The sequence below is a fragment of the Cebus imitator genome, unplaced genomic scaffold, assembly GCF_001604975.1.
Source record: "Cebus imitator isolate Cc_AM_T3 unplaced genomic scaffold, Cebus_imitator-1.0 Scaffold42, whole genome shotgun sequence".
NCBI classification, from domain to species: Eukaryota; Metazoa; Chordata; class Mammalia; order Primates; family Cebidae; genus Cebus; species Cebus imitator.
Window position 1 is genome coordinate 1,715,435 of NW_016107357.1, and position 13,235 is coordinate 1,728,669.

The 13,235-nt window shown below is 39.2% G+C and overlaps 1 protein-coding gene across 1 annotated transcript in view; it reads left to right on the forward strand.

The window, feature by feature from the left end:
• Positions 1 to 13,235, forward strand: part of RRP15 (ribosomal RNA processing 15 homolog) — a 35,345-nt gene that overhangs the window by 944 nt on the left and 21,166 nt on the right. The window lies entirely within an intron of this gene.

Genomic DNA, 13,235 nt, shown 5'->3' on the forward strand with positions numbered 1-13,235 from the left:
AGGTAAGAGGAAGAAGTCTCTTGTACTTGACTTTTCTTGTGTGGTAGATGTGTGCGTGATTTACAGACTAAACAATAGTAAGTGAAAGAAGAGGTTGGTGGTTAAGGTCGACTAAAAACTGGTAGCGTTTGATAACTATGTCTCTCAGAGACGCTTGATAATAAAACATGGAAGGATGTGTTTTGAGGCTTTCAACCATGCTGTGTCTGTTGCTCCTCATTTTTGGCACCAGCTTCTTAGGTTGCAAGGAATTGCAGATAATCCCTGACTTCCTACTGCCCAGTTATTGCTCCTTTGTACTAGGTGATACCCATAAAACAGAGCTATTCTTTTATAACATATTTCTAATCATGTCCTCAGTCTGCTTGAGATGATCCAGTGGCTTCCCATCTCAGTATATAACATCCAAAATCCTTAGCCTGTATGATTTGGGCCAGGTTGTCTGTTGTAGGCCAGTCTGCCCCTCACGAACCACTAACTAATCTAGCCATATCGGTATGCTTGTGTTTGTTTAACACCCTAAACATGCTCCCACACCATGGTTTTTGCACTTGTTGGCTCCACTGCCTAGAATAGGTTTCAAATGCTTGCATGTCTCTCCCTCACTTCCTTCAGCCTCTGATCCAGTCCCTTACCAGAGAGACTTGTCCCCGATTACCCTATCTAGTGTACCACCACTACTCTTCTTCCTGCCTTCCTTTCTTTGCTTTTTGACTTATTGCCCTGCTTTATTTTTTTTTCAACCCTGCCCAACCATTTGATGTATATATTTGCTGCATATCTTTCCCAACTGGAGTATAAGTTCCATAAAACTAGAAACTGCTGTATCCCCACTTCCTGTTGCCTTGTGGATCCATCTCCTGCCACATTGTTAAGGAAAATAAATTATTTCTTGAGCAGAAATTAGAACTTTTGGTTCTGATACTTTTTGAACTCATTAGACTAGTTTGAACAGTATTGTTCAAAAAAGGAAGAGTACTATATTTGGAGCAAAATGTCAGTACTGCTTACAAATTGGTTCTTTTTTCTTTTTTCTTTTTGAGACAGGGTCTTGCTTTGTCACCCAGGCTAGACTGCAGTGGCACAAACATGGCTTATTGCAACCTTGACCTCCTCCACTGCCCCCCAAAGTGATCCTCTTGCCTCAGTGCCCCCAAGTAGCTAGGACCACAGACACATACCACTGTACCTGGCTTTTTTGGGTAGAGATGGGGTTTTGCCATGTTGCCCAGGGCGGTCTTGAACTACTGGGTTCAAGTGATCCACCCGTTTCAGCCTCCCAAAGTGCTGAGATTATAGGCCTGAGCTATTGCACTGAGCCAAATTGGATTTTTCTGTTCAAGTACTGGATAATTCCAAGTTGGAACTGTTCTGATGTTTCAGCGTATTATTATAAATGCTGATTAGGTTTTAAGGTTCTCTTGCTATTTTAGATCAGCTGCATTATGGATTAAGAAGGTTTTTAGCTAATATGGAAACCTAATTTATCTAATTCAATTCAATGAACAATTCTTATATTCCCTCAGGTTCCAGTCACCCTCTAGGTGTTGAGGATACAAAGGATGAATAAATGTCTGCATTAAAATTACAGTTTTAGGAAAGACATTAAACACAGGACTGTAACATAATGTATTAGGTATAATTAAAAGGTAGTTTTCAAGATCATGGTTCAGTTTAGGAAAGGTAAGGATGGAGACAGAAATCCATATCCTCTGGAACCCAACCTAGGCATTGCTTACTTGCATCTTACATGTATTACTGATAATATTACTATGTTATCATTATATTAACATGTCTCTCTCCTTACAGAGATAAGTTCCCCAAATGTTGAAACCATGTCTTGTTTAGTTTCACAGGGTCTTCTTTGCATATTTTAGTATTCAGTAAATTGTTTTGTTGAATAAATCAATAAGGTGGCATTCTGTCTAGGCTTTAGAATAATGTTCACGCAATTGTGTAAGAGGCACCTGTGTTGGTACTACCTTTCAGAGTGACTTTGTGCTAGTTATTTACAATTTTTTTGGCCTGGGAGCATAGAGGGCAGTTTTCTCATACCTAAAAGCATATATAGTGGCATGCAGTCTCTTAAAATTCACGGCCTATTGCAGACAAAGTAATCTTCTGTTATGGCTCCAGTTGTTCAGAGAAGTGACTAGAAGTAAATCTGGAAACTGGTTAAAAGTAGATTATAAAGGGTCTTGTATATTTGTAGGCAGCAGGGAGCTACTGAGAACTTTTAAGCAATATGGTGACAGACATTTATAAATACTGCTACCAGATGGTAACTGCCAAAGAGTTTGTAGGCAATTTTGCAAAGCTACATGTTAGGATCTGCACTAGGACAGGACAGTGAAAACAGAGAAGGGCCCCACTTGAAACATTTTTTGGAAAGAAAGCACTCAGTTTTCCAAACAGCCAACTTGCATGAAAGTTTGTAGCACCATAAGTTTTGGGCATACTACACTGTTAGAGGAATTTAATAATAGCAGTAGTTATATTTTTTGAGCTTTTCTAGGTCCCTTGTTCTGTTCTGAGTTCCTTATATATATCACCTCAGAGAATTCTGACAACTCTTTGAGATAGATGCTACTATTATCCTCATGTTACATTGAAAAAACTGAGACACAGAGGTTTATAACTTGCCACTTCTGTACATAAGCTGATAAGCAAGTTGATAAATGATACAACCATTATTGACATTTGATTGTACAGCTTATGCTCTTGACCACTACCTTTATATGGTTGAGGAATCAGGAGGACACAGATAATAAAACTATCTGGAAAGTGAAAGGGCAGGGCCATTGAATCTAAAGAAAGAAAGGATTGGGAACGCTTTGGTATTGGACAGACTTTTCTCCCTCCCACTCAAGAAGGTTTGATCACAAAGGGATTTTTTTTTTTTTTTTTAACTTACCTGCTAGCAGTAACTTAAACCAAGGGATATTTTTTGTGTTCAGATTTCTATAGCACTTCTTCCAGTGTTTATAACCAGAGTATTCTTTGTTCCTTCCTTTCTCCTAAAATCCACATGTTATTTCCGGAAACAAATTCTGATGTTCACGCAATTGTGTAAGAGACACTTGTGTTGGTACTACCTTTCAGAGTGACTTTGTGCTAGTTATTTACTATTATCTGCCTCAATTTCCTCATCTACAAAATGAGTATGATAATGGTGTCTACTTCAGGATCGTTGTCAAGATTAAACGAGTTTATATATGTTAAGCATTTAATATTTGGCACATGGTACCCACTCATAAATATTAGTGATGATGATGATGTCTCTTCTAATCTAAAAGAAACTGCTAGTCCTTTCTTTTTGCCAAATAAGCTTTCCCACCTTTGGTAACGTGGTGTTTGTAAGTGGGAGCTCTCCCTAGAAAAAAGGTTTGAATTAATCTAGTAATCCTGTAAGGTAGCTGATGGCATTTCTGTTTACAAATAAGAAAAGAAGCTTGGAAATAGTGTTTCCAGTACATCACTGCTTCCTAGTAGAAAACTGTTACCTCCATAGGTGCAGGATGTTATCTGTTATTCCAGCTGTTATACTGTAACCATTTGATCACGTATTGGTAAAATTCAAGATCAGTGATAATGATTTTGATAACAATTGGTTGTGTCTGCTTGCTTGTGCCATACACATCTCAAAGTCAATATTTCAGAACCATCCTGGCCAATATGGTGAAACTCCATCTCTACTAAAAAAAAAATACAAAAATTAGCGGTGTGTGGTGGCGCTTGCCTGTAGTCCCAGCTACTTGGGAGGCTGAGGCAGGAGAAATGCTTGAACCCAGGAAGCAGAGGTTGCAGTGAGGTGAGATAGCACCCCTGCACTCCCGACTGGGTGTACAGAGTGAGACTCCATCTCAAGGAAGTCAGGAATTTGAGACCAGCCTGGCTAACATGGTAAAACCCCTGTCTCTACCAAACAAAAACAAAAACAAAAAATTAGCCTGGCACGTGGTGGTGCATGCCTGTAGTCCCAGCTACATGGGAGTCTAAGGCATGAGAATCACTTGAATCTGGGAGGCAGAGGTTGCAGTGGGCCGAGGTTGTGCCACTGCACTCCAGCCTGGCTGCCAGAGTGAGACTCTGTCTCAAAAACAAATAAATAAATAATTTTTAAAGAAAAAAATCTCAGATTAATGAAAAAGAAAAAAAAGAAATTACTCAAATTTTTTTTTTTTTTTTTTTTTTTTTTAAGACAAAGCCTTGGTCTGTTGCCTAAGCTGGAGTGCACTGGTATAATCAGGGTTCAATGCAGTCTTGACCTCCTGGACTCAAGCAATCCTCCCACCTCAGCCTCCCAAGTAGCTAGGACCACGGGTGCATGCCATCATGCCCAGCTAATTTTGTATTTTTTGTAGAGATGGATCTCACTATGTTGCCCAGGCTGTTCTCAAACTCTTGGGCTCAAGTGATCCTCCCTCCTCGGCCTCCCAGAGTGTTGGGATTACAGGCATGAGCCACTGCACCCAGCCTTCAATTTTTCAAACAATGAACTTTAATGTAAACTCACAGCACCATACATTTTGGGCATAGTATACTCTTCAATGAAGTGGATAATAATAATTATGTCTAATATATTTTGTTGATTCATTAACATGTGAACTCATGGCCAGTAACGTGCCTAAACAAAGCCTATCCAACACATATTTTCTCTGAAAGGCCTCTTGCATCCTTGTGCTTCAGAACACTGCACAACCCTTCTGCATGTTTGGAGGCCATTTTAAACATTGCAATAACCAAGGAAAAGCACAGAAATGGAAAAATGCGGCACTAAAAAGACTGTAGGAGGAACGCCAGTTTACAGTGAGAAAGTTGAAACAAGGCAGAGTGTTTTCTTCTACAACCTCAGCGAGGAGGTGTGCATGTAAGGAGACTCCAATGTCACTACTCTAAGCATGTCTGTGAATGACTGCGAAAGTACCATGAATATTGAGTTGGGGCTAAAAATACATTTCACTGAGTTGGTGAATTCTCAAATACAGAATCCACAAGTAACAGCGATTGACTGACTGAATCTCCTTGTGAACTGGCAAGTCTGCATACCCAACCTATGTGATCTGACCACTGCTTACCTCTCAGGGCCCACATCTTGTCAGTCCCTAGATGACTAGTGTCATAGCATTCTGAACTAGCTTCTTGAATACACTCTGCTCTTTCTCTTTCCAGCTGTGCTTACGTCTCTTTTTGTTCTCCTTTACTTTCTTCTAACCAGCTCCAGCTTTTTTCTGTCCTTTAGGTTTCAACTTATAAATGTCTCTCTTACTTTGTCTTTTACAACTTACCCTATCTCTGCCATAGAGACAAATAATAAAGGGTTATATGTTTTACTTATTATTATTTTAAAGATAACTTTTTTCTTACTATTTTTTAGAGACAGGGTCTTGGTGTGTCATTCAGGCTGGTGTGCAGTGGCATGATCATAGCTCACTGTAACCTCCAATTCCCATGCTCAGGCAATCCTCCTGCCTCAGCCTTCCAATGACTGGGACCATAGGTACACACCATGGTCCTATGTGTGCACACCACGATGCCTGGTTAAACAGTTCTTTATTTAATAAATTTAGTAATGTAGGTCTATTGGTTAAAGATGGGACATTTCTTCTTTGGTTTAGCCCAGAATTTGCTATTTCATATAAGAAATTGCTATTTTTCTCTCATGAAACTAAATCTTTCTGCAAAGGTAACCCATGGAGATAGATTTTCTAGTCAGATAGTTGTATACATGTGGTCTTGGTTGAACTACTAAGTTATCAAAAACTTTTAGATGATAGTACTGAGAAACTATAAAGGCAGAGGCTTCAGACCTATAAGGAATCAGTGTGTAAATTATGGATATATTTAAAGAGTACTGGCTTGTTTGATCAGGAAACTGAATCAGACACTTATCTTTGAATTTTAACTGAATTATAAAAAGTGATAGGGATGTGCCCTATGTTTACATTTGAAAAACTCCCTTTATTAAGACCCTACTTGAGTTTCATAGAAAACACACAGATATAACCCATATGTTGTTTGAATTTTTTTTCTATTCTTGCTTTAATTTCTTTAGACATATTGTATAAGAAAGGTAGAAGAGTGTGCTTTCATGAGAACAAAACTCAAGAATTGTTTGTTAGACTGCAGAAATTTCCTAAGTTCTGTGGGGGTGGAGACCTTGTCACTGTGATGACAGCTACATCTTAATTTGGCATAGAGCCTGATTCATGGTGTAGTACTTGATGTCCATTTATTCATTGAATAAATTAGAAATTTCTCTTAACATGATTTTTTTAATACTCATATACTGGATTATCACAGAGGAAAATTAGCAGTTATATATGTCAACTTGAATAATAGCAAAATGACTCAGATTGAATTTTTGATGAATTGTAGTACTCTCAGTACGATTTGAAATTTAGATATACAGCAGGTTAATGTGGAAAAAACACCACTCAGTATGCTTTTCTCTGTTTTCTCACTCAACTACTCAACAACAATCACCACAGAAGACTTCTGTGATTAAATGTGTATGGATTTAATCACACATTTAAATCCATACACACACCAAGCAAGTAATCAGTTCTGCAGTGGATACCAGCTGTTTGCTCTCTAATTCATTTCAATATTATCTACCTGGAGGTGGTGTCAGACCCCACAGATTGAGGGCTCAGCCCCATAAGACTGCCCAAACTCTTCAGATACCAGTCCTAAGTCCAGACCTCTGGAACTTCTGACTGACTGACTTAAAATTGGAGTTCCCACAGTCTTCCCTTTGGGTTCGATTAATTTTCTAGAGCAACTCACAGAACTCAGGGAGACACTTAAGTTTATGGGTTTATCGTAAAGCATAAGACAAAGGATACAGATGAAGAGATGTTGGGGCGAAGTATAGGGTGAAGGGGTGCGGGCCTTCCATGCCCTCCCTGGGTATGCCACCTTGCAAGGACCTCCAGGAGTTCAGCACTCCGGAAGCTCTGAACCATGGTTTTTTTTTAACCTTTTATGGAGACTTCATTACATAAGCATGGTTGATTAGATTATTGGCCATTGGTGATTTGTTTTGACTTTCAGCTTCTCTCCCTTCCCGGAGTCTGGGAATGGAGCTGAAAGTCCCAAACCTCTAATCCTGTCTTGGTGCATCTGGTGACCAGCCCTGATCCTGAAGCTGCATTGGGGCTACCAGCCCTCAATCATTAGCGTCTAAGAAGACACTCTTTTGGAGATTGCAAGGATTTTAGGAGTTGACCAAATACATATTTCACAGTATCACAGAAGGTAAAGTGCCATGGTCTGCATTTTAAGTAATATAAAAATGACAAGTGTTAAAGAGGGGAGGGTAATCCGCTACCTGAGTTATCCATGAACTACTCAGATTTATTGACTTGATACCTTGTTGGAAGTTTAGATACAATATATACTTGGTTCTTAAGCTTGTAGTCTTAAAAAAACAAACAAACAAACAAACAGAAAAACAGTCTCCCTAGACAGTAAATCACGTCAAGTGAAAAAATAAGAACAGAGGTTGATGATATCAAGTATGATAAAGGGTAAGATGATAGCCTCTACCTCTGAGTTATCCCTGAGCTACTCAGATTTATGGAAGTTCAACTCTAACTAGAGTCTTAAGCTTGTAGTCTTGGGACAGGTGTCGGGGGGCGGGGTGGGGGGGCGACAGGAAGCTTCTGTTGTCTGTAAATCAACCCGGGTTAAAAAAAAAAAGAAGCCTTGATTGTTGTCTGGGGCCATGATCTGATTTACTCTTCCCTCATAAAATGTGCCCATATGACTATAAAATAGGAGGATCATTTCCGGTTTTCCGGGGAGTTAAAAAGCCTGAATTGCTCTGGTTACGTATGTGAAAAATGGCCATCTACTTATAACACAAGACTTGATAACAGTTCAGGTTAGAAGGTCCTGGGAGATATCCCTTCATTTTTGATAAACTACAATGCTGTACTTAGGATATAATAACCTAGTAGATAAATGTGCTTTTCATCAAACTAGCTTATAGCCTCCTTTATCATTTAAGTTACTTAAAATAGCAAAGGAACATGCCTAAGAAATGAAGTATATCATAGTCCTACTTGAGTGGTTTAGCAATTTATAAGACAGGCTCAGTTAACAGACTACTTCCAGGCTCTGTCTGTTTTGGCTTGCCCACTAGCACATGTAATCTCATCTGACAGTGTTTTCCCGTGGTAGCACTGTTATTTTATTTTTGGTTATTTTTATGGAAACCTGGGATGACTTCATTTTTTTCAAAGGTAAATTTTTTTTAAGTTTTAAAGCATCAATTTTGAATATTCTAAATTTAGTAATTGGCAGGAAAGACCAGATGATTTACAACTGAATGGGGAGCAGTAGTTTTATAGAGCCTTGAATAACTAGCGGGATGTGTATACTTAGGTAAAATCAGAATGAGGATGGGGAATAGACTATTCAGGTTAACTGAGGCTTAGTTAGAAATTTTTTAAATTCGAGCTTCATTAAACTATGTTTTAAAATATTTAATGAGTAGCTACATTAGCTCAGCACACATTAGTCCAAACTGAATCTTTGATGCAAAACTCTGTAGTGTTTCAGAAGTCCGACAGCCCCATTAGCTTTGCCGTTTTGACTTTGGGCATGTTTTTAACTTTTCTAAGCTTCAGAATCATCACCTTTGTAAACAGAGTAATAAAAGCAACTCATAGACATGTGAGATGAGCTGGGTGTGGTGGCTTACTCCCGAATCCCAGCACTTCGGAAGGCTGAGGTGGGATGATCAGTTGAGGCCAGGAGTTCGTTACCAGCCTGGGCAACATAGTGAGACTTCATCTCTACAAAAAATTAGCTGAGTGTGGTGGTGTGTGCCTGTAGTTCCAGCTACTTGGGAGGCTTAAAGCAGAGGACTGAGTGAGCCTGGGAGATCAAGGCTGCAGTGAGCCAAGATTGTGCCACTGTATACCAGACTGGGCATCAGAGTCTCTTAAAAAAAAGAAAAGAAAAAGTGTTGTGAAATGATAATACATAAAATGTGCTTTATAAATGGTACCTAGCTCTAACTGTGTGTTAGCTCGTTAATATTATTATTATTTTATAGTACTTTGAAAAGGTTGTAGGACAGAGACATTGGCCACTCATGAAATAAAATAAAAAGTGGCCTGCATGTGATGATTCCATGGCATACGGGTTATACACTATAACAAGACTTAGCACTTTTTTTTTTTTTTTTTGAGACTGAGTCTCGCTCTGTTGCCATGCTGGAGTGCAGTGGCATGATCTCAGCTTGCTGCAACTTCTGACTCCCTGGTTCAAGCAATTCTCCTGCCTCAGCCTCCCTAGTAACTGGGATTACAGGCATGCGCCACCACACCCAGCTAACTTTTGTACTTTTAGTAGAGATGGGGTTTCACCATGTTGGCCAGGATGGTCTCAATCTCCTGACCTCGGCCTCCCAAAGTGCTAGGATTACAGACTTGAGCCACCACGCCCGGCCAGGCAACACTTTTATAATTGAATTCACATTTATTTTCCCTCTATTTCTTGGCATCCTTTTTTAAGCTTTTGTGATCCTCTCTTCTCTGTTCCTCAGGTTCTCAGGCTCTCTGTCTGTCCTCTGATTACTGATTATCATTTATTTAGTGCCTACTCTTATGCCAGGTCTGAGCTAAGTGTTTTTCATGTGTTATCTCATTTAATCATCCGGTGAAGTAGTTACTATTTTTATCCCCATTTTACTAATAAGGAAATTGGTACACCGAAGGGTTAGGTAACTTGCCTAAAACTATGCTATTAGAAAATACTGGAATCAGGACATAACATTCAAGTCTAATTCAATAGTCTGTGCTTTTACTCCCATGCCATAACTCTTAAAGCTTCTCATTTAACACCTCACATGAATTCCAGATTCCCAATACCAGAGGTATTCCTTTCTTGTTTCTTTCTCCTTCTCTACCACAGCCACATAGAAAGTCTCAGTGTGTGTGTCTGTGAGTGTACTTTTGCATGTGTATGTGGTGTGTAACCTATTTAAGTGGTGATTACTATGGGGTAGACACTTAAAGAACTTTATATATGTTAATTATCATAAAAACCCAAAGAAGTAATAACCGTTTTATTCCCGTTTTTACAGATGAGGAGACTAAGGCAGAAGACTTAATGTCAGGAAAACCACTTAGATTTGTGTTTGGAGTTGAGATTGAATCCTGGTAGCCTTATTTCTTTGGCCCCTACTAACTGTCCTCAATCATGTTTTTACCAGGAGTTCTGTTTGACTTAGGCAAATTTTGAAGGTGGGAAGGAAGTTAAAGGTTAACCAATAGACTTAGTACTTTCAGGTGGCATTTACATTTTAAAAGAAAAGCTGTAATAGAGAATGTTTTTAGAAGTAAGGACTCAAGATAAGTGCTAGGAGAGAGTGTGGCATCGGATGTGGCCAAGCTGGGAGGGCCTCATAGGGTGTCCTTGTACGGTGTTGGCCAAGGTCAGTTACAAAGTCCAAAGGCCTTGTCAGTTGAGGCTGGAACGGAATAAGAAACAATAGAGAATGTCTCCAAGTTAAGTAGGCACTGCAGGGGTTCATCATTCCTTCCCCTTTCCAAGGTCTTATGGGCATTTCAGGTTTTCTAATTCCAGAAGGCCTCCCGAGGTGGTTGTGTGGTTAATGAGGGTCACCATGCAGTTCACTGCTCAGTCAGACATTGCAGCTCACTTTCCTGCCAGCAGCTCACCATTTGTATCTCCGGTCAGGGAACAGATGGCAGCTTTGAAAGGGAGGTAGAGGTTTGGGGGAAAAGGCAGCAGGAGATGAGAAATGCCTTATGACTACCTCAGTACGTCAGAGGTTTAGCCCTGCTCTGTTCAATAAGGTAGACTCTAGCCACATGTGATTTAAATCTAAGGTAATTCAAGAAAATAAAAATTCAGTTCTTCAGTTGTGCTGGCTGCATTTGAAGTGCTCAATAGCCCCTTGTGGCTGTGGCTACTGAGCAGCTTTGATAGAGAATACTGCCATGATTGGAACTTTTAGTCATTACTTCAGTAAGCATCCTTTGTAGACCTTTAATTTCCAGATTTTTATAGTAGAATGCAAAATTAATGTTTAAGGCAACACACAGGACCTCAAAGGCATTTTTCATTTAGTGATTTCCATCTATGCCCTTAGACGCCTGGATATATCTGCTTCAGACACCTGGATATATCTGCTTCTGCTGTTACAGATCAGTGAGTGGAAAATTTTTTAAAATCTCATTTAATTAGGATATAATAATATTTTGAGCCAGTTCTATTTTCTGATTTGCATATTGATAATCTTTGGTATCCTAGAAGTAAATCCTGTTTTTTTCTTTTAGTATGCTGGGAGACCGAATTACTTTGCAGTTTTTAATTTGTTTATACTGAATGTCATCATTTGCTTTGGCAATGAATGCCTGATTAAAAAAACCTCTGAGATAGAGATTCTTTAAGAAAATAATAAAATAGACTGGGCGGGGTAGCTCATGCTGTAATCCCAGCACTTTGGTAGGCCAAGGTGGGCAGATCACGAGGTCAGGAGACCAGCCTGGCCAATATGGTGAAACCCCAATCTCTATCAAAAAATACAAAAATTAGCTGGGTGTGGTGGCACGCACCTGTAGTTTCAGTTACTGGGGAGGCTGAGGTAGGAGGATTACTTGAAACTGGGAGCAGAGGTTGCAGTGAATCAAGATCAGGCCACTGCACTCCAGCCTGGGCAACAGAGCGAAACTCCGTCTCAAAAAATAATAATAAAAACCATGACTTAAGGGAATTCTTCTGGATTTTTTTTTTTAATTGGTGGGGTGAGTGCAGGTTGTATAAAATGGTGCTATAAACTTCTCATGGATTTAATTGTGTATTCATATTAAGCATGTTGTAGACAAGCTGGGTAAGAAAAGCACCAAAGAAAATTAGCCATGGTTTTGAAGTGGAGAATTGGAGTGGGTTACACAATCGAAGTGTTGTGGCTTGCTTTGGTTGCCTTTATAGCACCATTGAAAAACCATGAAATCTGCGGCAATTTGTGTGTGAATACATCAGGATGAAACACTAGATGTCAGTGTTGCAGTTTTGACATGCTACCAGAAGCTAGTCAAGATCTTTCTGCTTTTAATCACCATGATAGTTTTTATTGACCCTAACTTTTAAGCCAGCTTGCCTCTTTACGTTTACTTATTATAGGAAGCACTTTTTCTAAGAATTGTTTATTTTGTATTAGTATCTGTGTAACGCTACTGACCCTGAAGAGTAAAACATATGTAGTATTAAAATAATATATTTTTCAGCTAACTATATTCTCCAAACCTTGATTTCCAGTGTGCTTTCCGGGGCACACTGGTCCTTTGGAGATGCTTCTTGGGGAGAAGTTTTGTGGCCCTGGAATAAAAAATTCAGTCTTTTATTGGATTAGTTAATAGTGCTGCCAGCTTTTAATTTAGATGCCTTTTGTTTTTAGTGTTATTGTGATATTGTGCCAGAATTGCTAGCCTTTGCTTACCGGTAATAACTAAAATAAGCAGCCCAGGATAACTAAGATCTGTGTGTAAACAAATGCTTATCTTGACTTCTGTAAACCACTGAAGTAACAAACAGAATGACAAAAGTCCCCTGGCCCTTGGAATGTCCGGAGACACCCACACTCCTCTCCGCCCAGGAGGTGAATTACAGAATCCCCTGGCCCTTGGAATGTCCGAAACCTTTTCATCTCCATCCCCGCTCCTCATCCCCACTCCCAAGGTGGTTTTTCGGGTATAAAAAGTCTTGGCACCCTCCTTTCGACCCCACAGGTTGGAGAGACGTGAGTCCTCTGTGGTCGCCGGCATAATAAATGACCCTGCAATCTGGCATACTTTTGTCTTGGTGCTAACTTTCTACGCTCGGTCCAGTACAACATTATGAACAATAATAAAGTTCGTTCTTATATATCAACTATATTTGTATGTTAAAGCCTAGAGTCACAAATGTGTTCAGGCTTCTTAAATTGGCCCAGTGTATAAGATACACACAAAACTTCAAATTAAATATTTTCCCTAATTTTTTTCTCTTTATTAAGAAATATGCAGCTCTATTAGCGTGATAAAATTGCAAGTGCTTTCTTTTTTTTTTTTTAACATTTTCTTTTATTCTGTTGGCACTTTGTTTTATGCTTTTAAAAATGTGAAATTATATTTTCTTTTTTTATGTAATGTTCAGTTAAATTTTTGAAGATACTTTGTTTTTACTCATGCTCGAGTTTCATTTTTTTTTTTTTT